The sequence below is a fragment of the Protopterus annectens genome, chromosome 5.part0 (genome assembly GCF_019279795.1).
Source record: "Protopterus annectens isolate FY-2018-M chromosome 5.part0, PAN1.0, whole genome shotgun sequence".
Taxonomy (NCBI): domain Eukaryota; kingdom Metazoa; phylum Chordata; order Ceratodontiformes; family Protopteridae; genus Protopterus; species Protopterus annectens.
In genome coordinates this window covers 1,628,158,208-1,628,180,949 of record NC_056735.1, presented here as the reverse complement: position 1 = coordinate 1,628,180,949, position 22,742 = coordinate 1,628,158,208, and the positions used below count along the sequence as shown (strand labels likewise).

The following is a 22,742-nucleotide window of genomic DNA, read 5'->3' as shown; positions in this document are numbered from 1 at the left end:
ATCCTCGGCCCGCGACTTCCAGTGACACCACGCTAAAGCCTACCGCGAGTGCATCGGTCTCTTCGGAGGCAGTAATTCAACCGCTCCTGGCCGACGACACCGTTTTACCGCTCACTTCGGTACCGGAGACTACCCCGGTGCCGGTTATTGATTTTCCACCTGAAACCGAAGCCCAAGATTTGCCTGACTCCATACCGGTGGACAAAGTTACTCCAGCACGTGGGGCAGCAAGGCCTCCTGTGCCTGTGTCCATTAAGGCCTACACACGTGCTAAGGCTGCCAGCCTGGCTAAGTCTCACCCTCCTAAATCTTTTCCACAGGGTTCAACTTCTGATAAACAGATCATGACTTTAGCTGCAGATCTAAATTCTTTAATCAGGGGCTCTCAGGCTCATCCTGACAGAGGTTCTCAGCCGCTTTCAGACAAAAGCCCTAGGGTTGAGCAGGTGGATTCTCCCTCCTCAGAGGAGGCCTCTGGTGAGTCAGATCATTCAGATTCCCAGGAAGAATCCTTCCCGGCCTACGAGGATTCGGATGCTGATGAATCCATTCCCTCTGCCTCTCCTCCTGAGGATATTTCTTTCGGGGAGATTCTCCACTCCATGAGAGAGCATTTTCAGTGGCAGGACCAGGATTTCTCCGACTCCAGGAAAAGGCTTCGGACTTTCCTTAAGTTACCCCAGCACAGGCCTTTAGCTATACCCCCACTGTTAGATGTATTGGATGACGTGTCTCAGACTCCAGTACTTCTCCTGATTCTCTCCCCCCTGCTCCGGTCAAGCCGGACAGATTTTACAGGGTTCCTGAAACTCATAAACATCTCTTTAAGGCACACTCAGTTGATCTAGACACTATTTCTCAGGGGCCCAAAGGAGTGGCCACCTCCATGGCCAAAAATCCTTTGCTCGTAGACAGGGAATCTAGGTCCCTGGAGAGGTGGGGTAAAAAAGTTTATACTTCATCCACCCTTGCCATGAGGGCAATTAACTGTCTTTTTCATATGTTTCAGTATCAGGATTTCTTGATGGATGATTTACAGAAAAAAAATTAGCCTCTCCTGAGCCTTTAGATAGAAAGGCTTTGCAGGATTTGGTACGTAATACTCAACAGGTTAGCAATCATTTTCTTCAGTGTGGTTATGATGCATTGGAAGCTTCATGTAGGTCAGCTATGACAGGGGCCGTCATACGTACACATGCTTGGTTGAAAGAACAGACATTGCCAGATCATGTTAAAATAAAGCTTCTAGATGCACCTCTGGAAAAAGATAAGCTATTTGGTGCTAATGCACAGCGTGTGTTGAAATCAATAGAGGAAAAGGCTAAATCAGTACAAACAGTCAAAGATTTCCTCCAGGTTCAGCCACCAAGGTTCAGCAGGAATTGGCCTTCAAAGAATTGGTCCTTTCCAGACACTGACAAGTTACAAAGGGGAAAAAATAGGCGTGCTCGAGGTAGAGGGCAATACCGAGGCTCATACAGGGGCCGCCAATGGCAACCAACAAATCAGAGAAGTGGCGCAGGGACTTCTACTGCTCCACAGGGATAATCACAATGACTTGACTTTGACACCGCCGACCAAGGCTCAAAGAGAAGCACCTTTAGGCGGAAAATTATCCTTATGTTCAAAAAAAAAAAAATTGGCACATTTTTACAAAGGACAAATGGATTTTGGACATAATAGACAAAGGTTACAGGTTCCACTTCCATACCTTACCAGCAAGACAAGGCATGCCAAACCTGCCACACAATCAAAGGGCAGAGGCACTCTTACAAGTTTCAAAGCTACTACAAATCAAAGCAATAGAAAAGGATCCTCCTCAGGAACAAGGCCAGGGATTCTACTCAATTGTTCCTTGTTCCAAGAAAAGAAAAGCAATGGAGACCTATACTAGACTTGTCCGCTCTAAACACTTTTCTCATTGTGCCAAGATTCTAAATGCTGACGTTACAGCAACTCCTTCCCATGCTGGGCAAGGGGTCTTGGCTGGTTACTCTGGACCTCAAGGAGGCATACCTGCATGTCCCAATCAGACACAGCTGCAGAAGATACCTCAGATTTCTTGCAGGGCCAGAGAATTATCAATTTTCAGCATTGCCTTTTGGCTTATCTACTGCGCCCAGAGTATTCACGAAATGCCTGGCATCAGTATTTGCGTACTGCAGACTCCAGGGGATACAAAAATACCCTTACCTGGATGACTTATTCAAGCGGACAGCAAGCAAGCCTTGATAAGTAACTTGGACTATGTCATTCATCTACTGCAGGTTTTGGGATACACAGTCAACATTCAAAAATCAAGACCACTGCCATCCCAACAAATAATTTTTCTAGGAGCCAAACTGGACACAGATTCACAAATGGCTTTCCTCACAAAAGAAAAACAAGAACCAGTTTACTCCTGATTCCACTGGCAAGACTACACATGAGAAAACTACAATGGTACCTAAAAAGTTTATGGTCTCAACACAGCCACAACTTAGAAGCAACTATTCCACTCATTCCATGTCTGCAAAAGGAATTTTTGTGGTGGGCACAAGCAAGCCTGCTAAACAAAGGCATGTCCTTCAGCAAACCTCAAGCAAGCCAAACCATTACAACAGATGCCTCAGATCATGGATAGGGGGCGTACATGGAGGGCAGATGCATTCAAGGGCAATGGGCTCCCCGGGAATTGCATCTGCACATCAATCAAAAAAGAGATGTTGGCAGTGATTCATGCAATCGAGGCCTTCGGAAAATTTCTTCAGCAAGGTCATCTGCTAATAAAGACAGACAACACCACTGTTATGTGGTACATAAACAAACAGGGAGGCACCCATTCTTACCCCCTCTGCAGACTAACAATGGCTCTTTGGGAAAAGTCCCTGAAACTGAACATACAGTTGCAATCCCAGTTTGTTCCAGGCAAGGACAATGTTCTGGCGGACAGTCTAAGCAGAAACATTATGGATCCGCACAAATGGATGTTGCATCCAGACATTTTTTCACAAATAACTCATGCATGGGGAAGGCCGGACATAGATCTCTTTGCCTCACACCTCAATCATCATCTGAAGAAGTTTTGCTCAAGGACACACCATCCTCAAGCCTGGAGAATGGATGCTCTCTCCTTCAGCTGGAATTCTCTAACAATCTATGCATTCCCTCCTCTACCATTAATGACCAAGGTGTTACTGAAGATCAAAGCAGAACAACCGAAGGGCATTTTGATAGCTCCAGACTGGCCGAGGCAGCACTGGTATACATTACTAAGGAGCATAACTCTCACCAAGCCGTGGCCCCTGCCTCAATGGCCTCTGCTTATAACTTAGCACAATTACAGGACTGTTCATCCCAACTTGCAAACATTCCAACTGACAGCTTGGAGGGTTCCATGATTTCTCCCCATATCTCTCTCTCCAAAAAAGTTCAAGAGATCTTACTGGAAGCATGCAGGCCTTCCACCAGAAAAACTTATTCAGCCAAATGGAAGAGATTCAACATCTGGAATGCCAACAGGTGTCAGGATGCATCAGTAATGAGCATCCCACAGATACTAGAATACTTGGCAGAAATGCTTCACAGTGGCCTTTTATATTCTTCCATAAAAATACACGCTTCAGCAATTTCAGCATAATACAACTGTGATCCACCTGTGTTTTCACATCCTTTGCTAAGACAGTTTCTAAGAGGGATAAAGAATATCAAACCTCCAAGGAAACCACCAGTGCCTGCATGGGACCTCAACTTCGTCTTGGAAAAATTAACCCTACCACCTTTTGAGCCAGCAGCATCTTCAGAATTGCAATTTCTCTCCTGGAAAACAGTTTTCCTGTTGGCAATTACTTCAGCAAGAAGTGTCTCGGAGATACAGGCCCTCATGGCAGTACCTCCATTTCTCATTTTCCATCAGGACAGAGTCTCTTTAAGAACCAATCCTTCATTCATGCCAAAGGTGATATCCAGGGTTTCTCTAAATCAAGCAATTCACCTGCCAAATTTCTTTCCCAGTCCTCAAAATAAAGGAGAAAAGCTTCTGCACACTTTGGACATACACAGACAATTGCGCTACTACTTGGACAGAACAAAGGCCAACAGAAAGTCAGACCAACTATTTGTAGCCTACGCAGCTGGAGTACAAGGAAAGGCAATTTCCAAGCAAACAATTTCAAAATGGATTGGAAACTGCATCAGTTTCTGCTACTCTTTCCATGGAAAAGGTGTGCCAGCCAATATCAGGCCACACTCCACCAGAGCTACAGCCACCTCCACAGCCTTTCTAAGAGGGGTGGCTACAAAGGACATTCTAGAAGCTGCTACATGGAGCTCTGTGCATACATTTTCCAAGCACTACAACCTGCCTTTATATTCCAGATCCCGAGCAGGCTTTGCTTCGGCAGTCCTGCAGGGCATTTTAGCTACACCATCCTAATCTTAGAGCCTACCACCCCCAGCTTGGCTATGGTATTCAACCCATATGTAAGGACTGCAGTTGCATTCTTGAAGGACATAGTACAGTTTTGTACCTACCATAAATGTAGATGTCCGATAGATATGCAACTGCAGTCAGGTTTTCCCTCCCTCCTACCCCTCTGTTATTCCCTTTTTTGGGTCCACTCCCCCATTCTCAAATTAGCTGGGGATATCTGTTATGGTGTATCTGTTTATTACTGTTGTGCATGTCTGGATTTTTTATCCATTCTCTAAATTTAGCCTTCCTTGGAGGGCACCTGGCATCTGGGGCAAGAAACACTGAAGAAGATGGCGGCGGCTGATGCTTTTATACCCTGGCCGCTCTGACGTCAGGTAGGAGCCGACATCAGCCGGCGCCGGACCCAGACTTTGGAATCCGGCCGACCGAAGGGCTGCCTGAGGCAGGACAACCCATATGTAAGGACTGCAGTTGCATATCTATCGGACATCTACATTTATGGTAGGTACAAAACTGTACTTTTTGTGCCTTGTTTAACACCTGAACCATTCGACGTCTGGCTATCTTTGTTGCTAAATTCTTTCGCACTCATTCTCCGTTTTCCAAAATGGCTTTGATAAGCCATCTGACTACCAATCTTCCGAAAAAACGTAAAGATAAAGACAGAAACAGACTGCATAGGTCCAAAACTGCCGACGACGCTTCCGTTAAGCTAGTCGCCAGTCTGCCGGTACTCAGTGAGGCACCTTTGCAGCCCCTGATGCCCGCTTCTATGGATTTGCAGGCCTCTGCTGAGACCCATTCAGAGTCTGTATGCCGGGAGATGCTTCTTCGACTATGTAACCTGTGGATGTCTCTACCATGGATGGGTCCAGAGCCGCCGGCTTCTGAGGGTGTATTCCATCCTACCGATGTTCGAATCAAACTGACAACTTCTTTTTTAGCCAAAACTACTGAGCTTCTTAGGCCCAGAGTATGCACTACACCTAGAAAACCGACGACCAAAGTGCATGCTCAAGCTCCAATGCCACAAAAATAAATGCTTAGGATGGCTGAAGACCTTATTACCCTAATTAGGGGAAGCCAGCCTTCCCCTGCTAAGAGACTAAGAATTGAGTTTCATTTTGATTCACCAGACCAGGAGTCTGATGACTCTGACCCTTCTGATTATCAGGACATGGCCCTTATCAGCCTATGAGGATTTAGATGCAGAGGAATCCATTCCCTCTGCCTCCCCTCCAGAGGATTTTTCTTTTGGTGAAACCTTGCATACTTTAAGAGACCATTTCCACTGGGAATGCCAAGATTACCCTCAGTCTAAAAAGAGACTCAGGGAATTTTTATAGTTGCCTCAGCACAGGCCTCTAGCTATACTCCCTGTCCTGGATGTTGTAGATGATGTTTTTATGGAATCCAGTCTTGCTCCAGATACATTACCACCAGCCCCTAGGAAACCTGACAGGTACTACAGAGTACCTGAGTCCCACAAGTTTCTTTTCAAGAATCCTACTGCTGATACAGAGACCATTTCTCAGGGACCTAAAGGTATTAAGGCTACTACAGCCAAAAATCCTACCCCTTCAGACAGGGATTCCAGAGCTTTAGACAGATGGGATAAGACTGTATGTACCTCTGCAACTCTTGCCATCAGGGCATTGAATTCCAGTTTCACATGTTGAAGTACCAGCAACATATTATGGAACTAATTAAACAAAAAATTTTATTATTTCCAGATTGTGCAGAAAATAGATTTACAAGAGCTAATGCATTCCGCAAACCAAGTTAGTAAGCATACTTTGCAGTGTGGCGTTGATGCTCTAGAAGCATCCTGCAGGGCTGCAGTCACTGGTTCTGTACTGAGAAGGCATGCTTTGCTGTAGGAGCATACCTTGCCAGATCATGTCAAATCTAAATTACTAGATGCTCCTTTAAATAAGGACTGTTTGTCTAGCACCAAACAGAAGATGTTCTTAAAAAGATGGAAGAAAAAGCTAAATCTATGCAGACTGTTAAAGAATTCTTACAAGTGCAACCACCTAAATTCAGTAGGCATTGACTTTCAAAAAACTGGTCCTTTCCAGCCCCTTCCAGGCCTTCCCAGACAAGACCCATGGGAAACAGGCCACCCAGACTACAGTCTCAGGGTATGCAGAGATCTAACTAATGGAGTGCCCCCACTCCAAAAACAGGGAGTTGTAAGCTGCCCCCCTATGGAAAAAAGTTCACAATGATTTCTCAATTCAGCTTCCCAGCCCTGCCCAACTGCTTGTGCCTCTAATAGGAAAACTTGCCCTTCACACAAAAAACTGGATGTCCATTACCCAAGCGGGTTTCCAGACCTTCCTCCAAACCAGTTGGCAGAGGCTCAAAAGCAAGTACTTTCCCTGCTCAATATCAGAGCTATTCAACCTGTTCTAATAGAACAAAGGGGTCAGGGTTTTTACTCAAGACATTTCCTGGTGCCCAGAAAAGAGGGCTCTTGGTGCCCAATCCTAGATCTTTCAATTCTCAACACCTTTCTGGTGGCCCCAAAATTCAGGATGCTTACCCTGCAACAGCTTCTCCCTATGCTAGCCAAGGATGCCTGGTTAGTCACTGTAGACTTAAAAGAAGCTTATCTGCACATCCCCATAAGGAAGTCATGCAGGAAATGTCTACATTTCAGGGCAGGTTCTATGCACCATCAGTTCTCTGCACTTCCCTTTGGCTCATCTACTGCGCCCAGAGAATTCACAAAGTGCCTGGCTCAAGCCATCGCATACTGCAGGCAGAGAAATATCCAAATTTTCCCATACTTGGACGACTGCCTGATTCAGGTGGACAGTCAGGAATTGCTGCCTCAGCACCTGGCATTTGTAAAAGGCCTTCTCTCCTTGGGGTACAACATCAATGAAAAGAAATCGCAATTTGTACCCAGTCAAAAAATTGTATTCCTTGGGTGCCAGCTTGGGCACAACTTCCCAGATGGCATTTCTCACTTCAGAAAAACAGGTCTATTTGACAAACTACTTCAAACAAATGGCCACCAGAACACAGCTATCTGCAAGAAAAATACTGCAAGCTCTAACGTTCATGGCCTCATGTATTCTGCTATTTCCATATGCAAGACTGCATAAGAGGAAACTTCAATGGTACTTAAAAAGTCTTTGGTGCCAACATTCTCAGGACGTGGAAACAAGTCATTCCTATCATACCTTGTCTAAGGGCAGAGTTCTTTTGGTGGGCAGTAGCATGCAACTACAACAAGGGACTGCATTTCACTCAACCCCTCGCTGCCCAAACCCTGACAACAGACACATCGGACTATGCATGGGGGGCTCACATGGCAGGCAAATGCATTCAGGGCCACTGGAGCCCAGGACAGATTCTCCAGGATATCAATCAAAAAGAGATGATAGCTGTACAGAATGCTGTGACAGCTTTCAGATACCTAATCCTTCCAGGACAACTGCTGATAAAAACAGACAACACCACAGTTATGTAGTACATAAACAAGCAGGGGGGAACCCATTCTTACCCACTCTGCAGGTTAGCCATGGCCCTGTGGAACACAGCCTTGAGCAACCAAGTACATCTACAAGCTCTATTCCTGCCAGGCATTCATTCACTGGCAGACGACTTGAGCAAAAATCTCCTAGACCCACATGAGTGGAAACTGGGGCCCAGCACCTTCAACTTTCTGATCCAGAGGTGGGGGACACCGGAGGTGGACCTCTTTGCCTCCCCGAGAACCACCAGTTAAGCAAATACTGCACCAGGAACCCTCAGCAGTGCCTGGAAGGTGGATGACCTATCCTTTCAATGGGAGAACCTCTCAGTCTATGCCTTTCCCCCTCTGCCCCTTCTCTCAAGAGTACTACTCAAGATCAAACAGGACAGGCCAAGGGCAATTCTCATTGCCCTAGAGACTGGCCGTGCCAGCACTGGTACCCACTCCTACGCAGCCTGACAACGGTGCCACCCTAGCACCTACACCAGACTTCTACCCTGCTGTCTCAGCAGGAGGGACAGATTTTGCATCCAAAATTGCAAACCCTAAATCTTGCACCCTGACTTATCCCTTGAGTACTCCACCAGCAACCCTCAGCAAACAGGTGCTGGATGTCATTCTTGAAGCCAGAAGGCCTAGTACTAGGAAATCCAATGCTGAAAAGTGGAAAAGATGTAGTTCTTAGAATCAGTCTAAAGAAAGGACACAGCAGTGCCCTCCTTACCTCTAATCCTGGATTACCTAGCAGAGCTACTACACAGAGGCCTATCCTTCTCCTCCATTAAGATTCATGCCTCTGCCATCTCAGCTCATTATAATACTGATCCACCTCTATTTTCTCACCCTCTAATCAAATGGTTCCTGAGAGGGCCTAACAACTTAAAGCCCCCTAGGAAAGCATCCACCCCTGCCCGGGACCTTAACTTTGTACTTGAAAAGCTCACGCTTCCCCCTTTTGAACCTGTTGCCTCATTCCTCTTTTGGAAAATGGCATTGCTTTTAGCCATAACTTCAGCTAGAAGAGTGTCTGGGTTACAGGCACTAATGGCTGTGGGAACCATTCATTATTTTCCATGCTGACAGGGTTTCCCTCAGGACTAACCCGTCCTTTATGCCTAAGGTGGTGTCCAGTGTGACTCTAAACCAATCTATCCATTTACTAACCTTCTTCCCTAACCCTCTGAATAAAGGGGAAAGGATCTTGCACTCCTTGGATGTGCACAGACAGCTTAGGTTCTACCTTGACAGGACTAAGCCTTTCAGAAAATCTGACCAGCTGCTAGTCAGCTTTGCTACAGGGGCAGAGGGTAAGGCCATTTCAAAACAAACCATTTCCAGATGGATAGCGCACTGCATCCATTTCTGCTACAAGCACCATGGAAAACCGGTTTACATGGAATTGGTTGACAACCGAATGTTGAACAGGGTTTTCTTTGAACTTATTTGTCAAAGATTTAGGTGTCGAACGGTCGGAATGTCGTACAAAATTTGACATTTCTGACCACTCTACCACCTAAACGAGTGCTACCATGGGTCAAAAGGGGGGGTGTTTGGCGATTTGACACAATTGCATTCGCAATTGTGCGGAACTGCCATTCTGTTTCGAACATGTGTTCGACATTTGGCCGTACAACCAAATCCATGTATACCGGAAAACCTACCCCACGGTGGATCAGAACACATTCCACTAGGGCTGCTTTCACCTCTACAGTATTTCTCAGGGGAGTCCCCTGCCAGGGACATTCTGGAAGCTGCAACCTGGAGTTCTGTACACACCTTCACCAAGCATTACCACTTACCTATCTTTTCCAGATCCAGGGCTGGGTTTGCTACAGCAGTCTTGCAAGGCCTACTAGCCAGCCCTAACAATTCTTGACTGCCGCTACCCATCCTCAGCTTTGGGAATCAATCCAAGTGTAATGACTGCAACAGCGAATACACTCTAACATCTACATTTATGGTAAGTGTACACAACTGTACTTTCTCGTTGTACACTGAGTAACCAAATCTATGGCAGTATACCTTTTAGAATATTACCTTCTGATTGCGCTAGTTCCAGTTCTTGTAAACACAGTGATAATTACAATATGCAAGGTCTAGGTTAGTAGATGTTATACATGTTTAATGAGTATCAGCGAGTAAGATGTTTAAATAAACAGTTAGGATTTATTTGTGTTGCAGTATCAAAGAAGCTCCCTATTAAGGGTTTGTGCAGTCCCTGTGCCCATGTGACATACTCTGTAAGTCAGACATGTTTGTCCTTATAATTTTTAGCCGCACAAATGCATGTTGTGTAGTAGAGTGTTAGCACTTACTGCATCACCCCCCAATTGAAAAAAAAGGGAAAGAAAAGGCAAATACCTGTGTAGTTAAATCAACAGCTTTGTTAGAGACCCCAGTACAGCAGGGCAGACATTGGAAAACATTAGTACTTCAGCACTTCTTATGGGCAAGTTCAGACCTGTTATAGTCCAAAGACTTTATTGTGGTGTTAGTGATATGGCAAACAACAATCCATTTTGCAATAAAAGGGTGTCGGTGTTAAATAATTTATGTCCTATCCCTTGAGATACTGCTGAAAATGAATTTGTAGAATCACCAGACAGGTGTTCTGTACAGTGTGTTAGTCAAATGTAGCTCGTCCCTCTGTAGTATAGAAGACGAATAGGTGGGGTAGTTCGTTTTTATGCTTTATTACATAGAAACACATCAGGATGGGTAGCAACATTACAAAATATAAGCAAACTTATTAACTGACAGACTACACAGAAATAAATGCTTACATCTCAACAGCTTACCACAAAATGGCATTCAGGCTTGAACGTGCTCAATTTTTATTTATACGCTTGTGCAAGCCCCTAGAAAGCTTCTTCAAGCTGTACCACATATTGAGCTACAGCTGACTTTTTATTTTTTGGGGTGGAGAATGCTGTGTTAATTGTAGTATGGCAAAGTAAAGTTAAAAGTAATTCAGACCAGGATTATTGAGGAAAGTCAGTTTGCCAGTTTGATGTAATTCTTAATTTGGATAGAGCACAGATCAACATGGGCCTCTTTCAGACTTTGGCCAGGAACACCAGTTAAATGACTTTCTGTAGTGAGGGAATTGAACCCTGGACTACAGGAAGCAGCTTGCTAATGGGTTGTGGTCTTAATCCTTTGTACTAACTCCTAGACAATTTTTTATGTTAGATTACTGAATCTGTTTAATATTAAGTACGTTTATCTACAGCAATTTAGTGTTACTATTATTCCTGTTTAAAAGTATTTAAATACTTTGTTTCAGAATATAATTATTTTAGAGTATAGCAAAGCAGTGGTTTCTCTTTTTATGTAGGGGATTTAATAATTAAAATAGTAAATTTAAAGTGGCAAACATACTTACTTTTCTCCGAAATGCACTGCACTTCGTAAGTAGTAAGTGCTCGTTTAAGCACTGTTCTTTTCCACGCAAGTTTACTCTTACAGCATCTTCCTGTGATTGATGTGCAGTCAGACTATTGCATGTGCGATGATGATGATGATGAAGGTACATAGGAAGGAACAGCAGTACAAGTTGTGACTGTACAGTATATGAGGCCATTTGTAATAGAATATTTTACTTCTGCCTGTGGTATGAAAGGTCAAGGTGACATTTCATATAAGAGATGCTGACATTCGCAGTGCATGCACATCTGATTGGGTGGATTTAGTGGATCCCAGCTGTGCACTGCAAACCTCCCCCCATATCATGATTTTTAAATTGATGAACTGACTAAGCTAGCAGGCAGTCCGTATCAAGTAAAGCAGTAGAGCACCTGTAGCTGTGAATGGTGAGGGCCTTAGTATGAAAACTATTTCTGGAGACAAGAAATAAAGGTTAGCTGTAAAAACTCCCATGTGAGTGCAGCTGTAACAACAGATACCGTCATATTTCTAATGTTTTGACCAAAAGGCCCTTTATTTAGTTATATTAGGACTCTGGCTGTTTCAGTACTCACTGTTTTCTGCACTTAGTTTTTGTCTATGGAAATTCTGTGTTCTGCTGTGCAGTGAATCAGATTTCTCCACAGTTACCTACAAGTAGTGGCCTATAATAATCAGTAGTATCCAGATGCTCACATTCAGTGCCAGGAATCTGATTCAGTATTTTATTTCTTTAGACACTTGGGGATAGTTTTGTACTATTTGTAGTATGAAGCAAAGACTTTCAAGATTACACAGCAGGAAGGTGAAGGGAAAGAACATTCCAGGCTAGGCTGAGAAAAGATAGTAGTAAGAATATTCTAGGCTTTGTTTTCAGGTTATCAGTAGTAGACTTTTTAAAGCATTTGCCTGTAATGCATTTAAGACTTATTGGGTGGTACTTACTAGGTTCCTTGCACTGTTTTTATATATGAATATGATGGTTCTGCTATAAAACGACTTCCTGAAAGGTGACATCTTAAAATAATAAAAAAAAGCCTGAAAACCAACAGGAGAAACTACCCTTTTCTTGTTTTTTGCAGAGGGTAAGCCCCCCTGTTCCACCAAAACACACACAGATTTGTGTACACCATCCCACAGTTGCACCAATTCGAAGAAGAGATAAATCTCTGGAAAGATGTGATTCATTGCTGGCACACAAACAGAAATTGCACTGGCTATGATTTGCTATGAGAAATTGTTCTGCAATTCATGTATTTTTTTTCCTGCGGACCTTGAGCATGTGTAGGGAAGCTGGGTATAATATGTGCTTTTTTCTCATTTGGGAAGCTGGCTACAATATGTGCATTTTTATGTGCATTTTTCTGATTACTATGAATTTCACGAGACAGTACCAATTTGTTAAATAATTAAGGGAAACATGAGTTATTCCTTAACTTTACAAATAAGTGTCGAAGGGAGTTCAGCCAGTCCCATAGTACAGGTTGTTTTTGTCTTGTAATGCAAAAAGCTATATTTATCTGCTTCTCTAATTTTGGTCTGGTGTAGTATTCGGCAACAACATTCTGTCACAAAGCTGTTTAAGCCAGTTGATACTTCCAGTATTTATCTGATTTATCTATTAAAATATTGCTTTCAGCCTAAGCCATCTCCACTTTCCTGTATTGTTTGCATTTGAGAAAATGCTTTTTCTATGATTGTGAACAGCTGTTCCATACCGTCAGGGATTATTGTACATTTAAAAATGATCATGTAAACTGTGATGCAAATGTTTTTCATATAGAATTTAAGCCTGTTTTGTTAAGGATTCACTTCCATTAGACATAAACAACTTTTTATATAGAATGAAATACAGGTACTGGCAGAAGCTGAATGTTACAGTGATTTTGCTACACTGTTTGCCCATGTCGTAGTCTGATATTGATATAACTTTCCTGGTGTTGAAGACAAAAATTGCAAGAAATCAAATAATTTCAGAGCTGTAGTATGTGGCTAGTTCAAAATACTAAACAAATGTTTCTCTTCGTTTATTCACTTTTAAACACATAATGACATCAGCAGCTTTTTTTTTTTAAGTTAATTTGTCCTGCTTGACTAACACTGTTCTTGTCTAATAAGTGCTTTGCAGACATTACCTTGTGTGTAGTGGGAACACGTCACAGAAATAAAATTGATTTTGAACCTTAAAGTTTTGTAATGTGTCCTTCCGTAGGTGTACTGATTTACAAACATATTCATTCAGGGGAAATACATTTTAAACAAAGCCTTGTATGATAAAAAGAACACGTGTTAAACTGTAAGTAAATGATCACAAAGTTAAGAAAGCTTGTTTTCATATGATTTATTTATTTCCAGTTTGATTACCAGGGAGGTCCACTGGGCCCTGAGGACCCGTTTTCAGTGGCGGCCCGGGGTGAAAAGCTCCAAAAATACAAATTATTCAAAAATATAAATGATACATTGAGGAGAACAATTTACACAATAAGAATATTCATTATTACAAATCGTCAAAACAAATTCATTAAAGTTTGTCTTAAGGGTTATGCAATTATAAAGCTACTCTTGTAGAGTAATTTGGGAAAATGCATTATATGTGCACATAGAGAAGAGAGTTAAGAAGACATTTTGCATGCACTCGTTTTAAACTGTGAATCTATTTACAAATACATATATATATATATATATATATATATATATATATATATATATATATATATATAAAATATAAAAAATGCTTGCTATAAGAAAATGTTAAAAACTTGATTTTTTAACTGATTTTTTCCCCGTTTATATTGTATAATGTAAAAAAAAAAAAAAAAAAGAGAGGGACAACAAAGTTAACGTCATCACACTTCACCATCCTTTCTGTTTTCTCCGTTAGGTCTTATGTTTTGGATACCTTTCATTGGATTCTGGCTCACTTTCACATTATTCCTTGCTTTCATTCACATATCAGAGCCCACCCAATGCCTTCCACTAGCTGTCGCATTTAAGTGTTTGCTTCTTTGGAACTGGTCCGCCTTGGACTTGTTTATCCTGTACCATATCAACAGAAAAATGTTAAATGCGTTTGAAACTGTGCGACTGCTAGGTGTTCACACTTCTCTGTAGTGTCAGAAGCTTTTTCAGTTTAGAGACCTCAAAGCAGCAGAGCACATCTGGTGTGTAGGCTTATTATTTGTTCTCTGAGAACACTTCTTCATAAGCAGCATTTGTTGACAAGGTAATTGTATTTCCCCATATGTTTAGTGCTGAAAGTCAGCATGAAATTTAAAGGCTGTCTGTTGTAATTGTGGGTTACACATACTCTTTGACAACCTTTACTTTTATTTCCATTCAGTTTAGAACCTACACTTTTCTTCCTCTTGATCTTAAAGCATTACAGAATTTTTGTGATGCTTGTCCATGCTGTGATGACTGTGTTGTTGACATAACCCTAGTAAAGTTTAGACTGAAAGCTTGCTTTGACTTCATTCATAGACTGTCATAAAATTTAGAGAAAATATATTGGAGTACTTGAGAGCAATCAGAAATGCCATTACAAGACTGATTTTGTAATGATCCCAGAATAGGAGCTGAAGCATTCTTGTACCTTATTAGTTGAAGGTGAAAACACTGAAGAGTCATGTACTTTCAGGTGCAAACCCTTTTTCTAAGGCTGAAAGTCATATTTATATTAAGAAGTGTGTGTGTGTGTGTGTGTGTGTGTGTGTGTGTGTGTGTGTGTGTGTGTGTGTGTGTGTGTGTGTGTGTGTGTGTGTGTGTGTGTGTAGGTATGTTTGTATTTTAGGCACTCGTTGAGAAGGCCGTTTGTAGGCTGTCCTGGCACTCAGTGGACAACACAGAATAAAACAATCCCTGTTACATGACTGTTTGTCAGAGGACACGCGTGCTCACCATGCACACTTATGAGCAATTTGTAGGATAACCAGTTCATCTGGGGTATGTTCTTGAAATATAAGCTGAAACTGGAGCACCCACCAAAATTCCATGTGGACAGAAGGGAGGTATGCATTCTGTACTCTAGGTAGAGCTAAGCGCTTTGAAGCAACAACACTAGAAAATGATTTACTGTATAATTCTTCTGTTTGTTATTGAAAGCACAACAGTTCTGTAAAATTCTGTTGGTCTTTACCAACCATGTGAATTATGGAAGCAGTCAGTGCTGGGGTAGTTAGAGTCCCTCCAGCAAATGCTCATTTCCTTGGTTATTTATTACATCTGTCGTTTAGGTAAAATATCACAAGTTGTGTGATCTTTTTTTTCTTGGCCTTCCCAGGGTCCTATTTTTCTTTAACAGGCAAATGTTGGCTACTATACAGGGAGTATCATCTCCTTTTTCAGGTAACTGGAATCAACTCCACGTGTAGTAGCCAATGTTTGCAGCATGTGCCCTGTGTTTGAACATAGAGAAATATGTGCTACTGTGTTAAATCTTATTATTACAGATACCTAATCTAAGTCCATTAACAAGGCTGCTGAAATGAGGAGCGACTGTTGGATGGGTTTTTAATGATAGAAATACTCATGAATGGTCTATGAATCATAACAAGACAGTGAGCTTATTTGTTTAACAAGATCTTTTGACTGTTTCACCTTTATTACTATGTTTGCAGTGTGACTTGGGTTATGGCTAAAAGAAGTTCTTGGATTGTGTAACCCTTCCCACGTACTGTAGAAAAACAGAATCATGCTATGGGATTTGAACACTAATTTTCTTAGGCCCAAGGTACATAACTTAAACAGCTTCATAACAGCCCTAAATGTTTCTCAATTAATTACAGACTCTGCTACATCACTCCTTGCATGACCTTTTCATAACTAATACACCCGATAACATTAATCCTATCCGTGTCCATCTTCCTAACATTAGTTATCACTGTGGAGTTAAATTCCAGTAGCCTTTACAAGAACCCTAAGTATGCTAAGAAGCACTCGTTTTCCACGACCAAATCCACTAACCCAATTACTATTGCTTGATTATAGGCCATTATCACTAGTTCCACCTCTAGGTAAACTGCTGGGAAACAACACAGTATTTATCCACCAAATCACAGACTTTCTGTACAAGTGCAGCATTCTCTGTCATCATCATCATCTTCATCTTAGATTATTTAAAGGCCTTCTTGATGCTTCTGGGCAGTATGCTAACACACTGACAAAGGAAACTTACACACTGTTCACCAACTGCAGAAAATGTTTGATAGCATCAACCACAAACTGCTAGGATTGCCTAACTCCAAATATCTTTGGTATTTCAACCATTAACTGTATTTCTTGCTACCTGTTTAACATAAAGGGAACAGGTGAATGAAGAACACCCTATTTTTCACTCACTCTGTTTCTTCAGGAGTCTCTCAGGGTTTACTTCACGGTTACATCCTTTTTATCCTTTTATCAACCCTATTCCACTGGATCTCAAGGAATCTGATCTGCTTCTTTATGCAGATGACTTTGTATTCTTAAAGTCATACACTGACTGTAGCACAGTTTTGAACAAAAATATTCCTTAAGCTCTCCATTTAGTTGCAGTCTAAAACACTAACCCTGAATACTATACCAAGAAAGCTAAAGATGTTCTTCATGTTTCACTGTTGCAGTCCTCATATAAGGGTTATCCAGCTCCCGGTAGCCCTCAGTCGGCCCGAATACCAGAGTCCTTGGTATAAGACGTCAGCTGCCGCCGGTTGTAAAACTGATGACAGTACGTCGGGTATAAAGGGAGGCAGCCGACGCCATTTCCTCAGTCTTTCTTGCCGGGGAGCCAGAAGCAGATGCAATTCGCACTAGTGCCAGTTGACAGTTTACCTTTGTTTCGCTTTTTGACTACCAAGTTGAAGACGCCTTCAGATAAGTACCCTGTTGGGGATCCTCTTTTCTTGCTTTAACGAATGTTAGATAAAGTTAATAACTGTCTTGCCTGTGGAAAATGGATTCCGCACCGTGATTTCCATTTCTATTGTATAACTTGTTTGGGCCTTGAGCATGACATCCTTAACTGCGATCTCTGTACTTCCTTTAACCCACGTTCCATATGCCATAGAGCTAAGATTTTGTATAAGCATTTTGGAATCTGGCCCAAGTTCGTTGGTATGGTGTCTTCTGGTTTCCTGACTTCAGATATACCTACGAAACACAAAGACAAGGACTGCGACAGGCCTAGGGTTAAATCTACTGATGATGTACCGGTGAAATTGTTCATCAGCACAGCGGTAGTCAGTGAGGTGCTTTCGCAGCCCCTGCATTCCGCAGATTTTCATCCGCAAGCCTCTGCCGAAACCTTTACGGAGTCCTCCATGCCGCAGTCTGCTATTTACCTCCTCAGATGGGTCTGGAGCCACTTTGCAGGCACCGGCTTCTGACGCCTCTTCTTTTCGACATGAGACCAGAACCAGACCGACTACCTTAATTCAGACTTCTGCAGTTGCTAGGCCTCCCTAGTCTCTCCGGATTTCTAGTAAACCTTCCAGCCGCAAACCTACTCACAAGCAGGCGTCAGCCTCCCCTCCTGTACCTCAGTCCCAGTTGGTAAAGATGGCTGGTGATCTTCTTTCCCTGATTAGGGGCTCTCACCCCCCCCCTCAAAGAGGGCTAGGGAATTATCTCCTGATGATGTTCATCGTGCATACAGCTGCAGTCATAACAGATGGGTTTTCCTGCCATCAGGCGGGTCCTCGGTCAGCCGAATTCCAAAGTCTAGGTCCGGCGTCGGATGTCGTCGCTTCCTCCCTGACGTCATTGCTACAGGGGTATAAAAGAACCAGCCGACGCCATTTTCTTCAGTCTTTCTTGCCGCATGGTGCCCGAAGCAGAAGCAGTTAGCAAGTGCCGTTCGGCCAGCTCCTGAGATTATGAAAATTTTTCAACCGAAGTCTTCTTGAAAGCTAAGTACCCCGTTGGGGAAACTTTTCTTGCCTCAGACCGATGTCAGACAAAGTTAATAATTGCATTTCATGTGGGAAGCAAATACCGCATAAGGATTTTCATTCCCTCTGCATTCCTTGCTTAGGCCCAGACCACGACGTCTCGGCCTGTCGTTTTTGTGCTACATTCAACAGACGCACTATTAAGCGTCGGGCGGAGTTCACCCAACACTATTTTTGCAAAAAGTTTAATTACATTATGTCGTCGGATACTCCGACTCCAGTTTTGAGTAAAAGACGCAAAGATAAGGACCGACCTACGAAGTCTGCGACTTCTACCGACACCACGCTAAAGCCGACTACAGGTGCTCCGGTTCTCAGCGAGGCGCTTACGCAGCCCCTGACTACCGATGACACTTCATTGGCAGTGTCTTCTGTGCCCGAGGTCGCAGGCTCTTCGGCCCACACCCCAACTACAGATACTGAAGCCACTCTTGGCGGGGAAACTCAGAGTTTAGACAGGCCTGCCACCTCTCAAGGTGTCTTCAGGCCTTCTTCTTCTTTTTCCATCAAGGCTTTCATTAAGTCTAAAGCAGCCATGCATACTAAAAGACAAGCTCCACAGGGCCCCTCTCAAGGCCCCATGCCTAAAAAGCAGATGCTCAAAATGGCTGAGGATTTGATTACTCTTATCAGGGGTTCTCAATCCCCCTCAGACAAAAGGCCCAGAGTGGAGGAAGAATACCCTTCCTCGGACCAGGCCTCCATTACTTCAGAACATTCTGAAGACCAGGAACATTCATACTCCCCTTTTGAAGATTCTGATGCAGAGGAGTCCATTCCCTCTGTCTCCCCCCCCTGAGGATTACTCTTTTGGGGAAACCTTACATACCTTGAGGGAACACTTCCACTGGGAAGGCCAAGAGTACTCATACTCCAAGAAAAGGCTTAGGGATTTCCTCTTGCTCCCTCAGCACAGGCCTCTGGCTATACCTCCTGTCTTAGACATACTAGATGATGTGTATTCGGAGGCCAGCCTTAACCCAGATTCTTTACCTCCAGCTCCAGTCAAGCCTGACCGGTATTACCGGGTTCCTGATTCACACCAATTCCTGTACAAAAGCCATGCGGCTGACCCAGAAACTATTTCACAGGGTCCCAAGGGAATTAAGGCCTCCACTGCTAAAAATCCATTACCTTCAGAGAGAGATTCCAAAGCTTTAGAAAGGTGGGGGGGGGGGAAGGTATACACCTCGGCCACCTTAACCATGAGGGCATTAAACTGTCAGTTCCATATGTTAGCACCAACAGTTTCTGTTATCACAGTTGAGATGCAAAATGTCACAACCTGAACAACCAGACTTGAAGGAGTTGCAGGATTTGTTACATAATGCAGAGCAAGTGGGTAAACATACCTTGCAATGTGGTTTTGATGCTTTAGAGGCCTCATGTAGAGCTGCTGTTACAGGATCAGTCATATGTAGACATGCTTGGCTCAAAGAGCAAACCTTACCAGATCATGTCAAAGCTAAATTACTAGATGCACCTCTTCAAAAAGATGTATTGTTTGATGTTAAAGCTGAGGTTGTATTAAAGAAAATGGAGGAAAAGGCAAAATCAATGCAAACAGTGAAAGATTTCCTACAGGTACAACCTCCACGTTTCAGTAGAAATTGGCCTTCAAAAAATTGGTCCTTTCCAGCCACGGACAGACCCCAAAGAGGTAGATACAGGTGCCCTAGGCATAGAGGGCAATCTCAAGGATCATTTAGAGGCAGACAATGGCAAGCACCTACACAAAGAGGTGGTGAGGATAGTTCACAGCCATTCAGAAAGCAGAACCAATGACTTTCCCCTTTGCATGCCAAGCAAGGCTCAAATGGCAGCACCTTTAGGTGGAAAACTGGCATTATTTTCGAAAAATTGGCATATTGTCACAAAAGACAAATGGATCCTGGACATTATAGACAGAGGCTACAGATTCCACTTTCACACCCTTCCAAAAATGAGAGGCATGCCAAACCTGCCACACAATCAAAGGGCAGAGGCACAAAAACAAATTTCAGATCTCATGGATATGAAAGCTATTCAAGAGGTACCTGCACAAGAACAGGGTCAAGGTTTTTATTCCAGACTATTCCTGGTACCAAGGAAGGGCAAAGATTGGAGACCTATTTTGGACCTATCCATCCTAAACACATTTTTACTTGTGCCAAAATTCAAGATGCTCACATTACAGCAGCTTCTTCCCATGCTGGGCAAGGAGTCTTGGCTGGTAACATTGGACCTCAAGGAGGCATACCTGCATGTCCCAATCAGACAAGATTGCAGAAGATACCTCAGATTTTGTGCAGGTTCAACCCATTATCAATTCTCTGCATTGCCCTTTGGCTTATCTACTGCGCCCAGAATGTTCACGAAATGCCTGGCATCAGTAATTGCCTACTGCAGACTTCAAGGGATACAAATATACCCATATTTGGACGACTGCCTGATCCAAGCGGACAGCAAGCACATACTTCTGAAACATCTGGCGTTTGTAATAATGTTGTTGAATTCTCTGGGATACACAGTCAACAAAAAGAAATCAAGGCTAATACCCTCTCAAACAATAATTTTCCTGGGTGCCAGCTTGAATACAAATACCCAGATGGCCTACCTCACGCCAGAGAAACAAGGGCAACTAACTCAATACTTCAGATAACTGGCAACCTTCACCAGGCTGACTGCAAGGAAAATCCTGCAGGCTCTGGGATTCATGGCATCTTGCATCCTGCTAATCCCATGTGCAAAGCTGCATATGAGGAAACTTCAGTGGTACCTAAAAAACCTATGGTCTCAACACAGCCACAGTTTGGAAACAATTATACCACTGATTCCATGTCTTCAAAAGGAATTTCTGTGGTGGGCTCAAGCATGCCAAAGAAACACAGGTCTTCCATTCTGCAAGCCTCAAGCAAATCAAGTCATCACAACAGATGCCTTGGACTATGCCTGGGGGGTGCACATGACAGATCGGTGCATTCAGGGCAAATGGTCCCAAAAAGAAAATCACCTACACATCAATCAAAAGGAAATGCTACCAGTAATAAATGCTATTATGGCTTTCAAAGACCTACTGCATCCAGGCCAGCTCTTGATAAGGACAGACAACACCACAGTGATGTGGTACATAAACAAACAGGGAGGAACCCATTCATATCCCCTATGCAGGCTAGCCATGTCTCTTTGGAACATGGCTCTGGAATTACAAATCGAACTTTAAGCACAGTACCTGCCAGGCAAGGAAAACATGCTGGCAGACAACCTAAGCAGAAATATGACAGATCCACACGAATGGAAGTTGCATCCTCAAGTTTTTACAAAGATAATTCAAGCATGGGGAAGGCCAGACATAGATCTTTTTGCCACCCACAGAAATCACCAATTGACAAAATTCTGCTCAAGGACCTTTCATCCACAGGCCTGGAAAGTGAACGCACTCTCTTTCAGTTGGACAACAATGACAGTTTATGCCTTTCCACCTCTTCCTCTGCTGCCCAAAGTTCTATTAAAAACCAGAGCAGACAGACCAAAGATGATTCTCATTGCCCCAGACTGGCCAAGACAACACTGGTACCCACTCCTGAGGAGCCTGACGCATTCCCCACCATGGATCTTGCCTCTAATGCCTCTTCTACTGACTCAGCACAACTTCAAAACTCTTCACAGTCAGCTGAAAACACTCAATCTAGCCGCATGGAAGATTCCTTAAATTCACAACAGACCCTACTCTCCAAGGAGGTGCAGGATGTCATTTTGGAGGCCAGAAGGCCTTCTACTAGAAAAGCCTACTCCGCAAAATGGAAACGGTTTTGTGCCTGGAATCAGAAAAAGAGTCAGAATCCTGGAATACTGAATTTACCTCAAATATTACAGTACCTAGCTGAGATGCTAAGTAGCGGACTTTCTTTCTCCTCCATCAAAATCCATGCCTCAGCCATTTCTGCAGAATACAACACTGATCCTCCTTTATTCTCTCACCCCCTCTTAAGACAGTTCCTCAGAGGGGCTAAGAATATAAAACCCCCAAGGAAACGACCAGTACCTGCTTGGGACCTCAATTTCATTCTAGAAAAACTGACCTTGCCTCCTTTTGAGCCAGCTGCTTCAACAAAACTGCAATATTTGTCCTGGAAAACAGCCTTCCTTCTGGCTATTACCTCAGCTCGCAGGGTTTCGGAACTACAAACCCTCATGGCTGTGCAGCCTTTCATCATTTTCCATCAGGACAGAGTTTCCTTACGAACCAATCCTTCCTTTATGCCAAAGGTAGTATCCAGGGTAGCCTTGAATCAGGCTATCCACTTACCTACCTTTTACCCCAATCCTCAAAACAAAGGGGAGAGACTACTACATTCCTTGGACATCCACAGACAACTACGTTATTATTTGGACAGAACAAAGCCTTTCATAAAATCAGAGCAACTCTTTGTGTCCTATGCTACAGGAGCTCAAGGGAAGCCTATTTCCAAACAGACAATCTCAAAATGGATAGCCCACTGCATACGCTTTTGTTACTCTTTTCATG

General features: G+C 43.1%; 1 long non-coding RNA gene across 2 annotated transcripts in view; it reads left to right on the top strand.

Moving 5' to 3' along the window:
* LOC122801800 overlaps positions 1–22,742 on the top strand; it is a 1,337,717-nt gene that overhangs the window by 197,844 nt on the left and 1,117,131 nt on the right. The gene's annotated exons all lie outside the window — the stretch shown is intronic.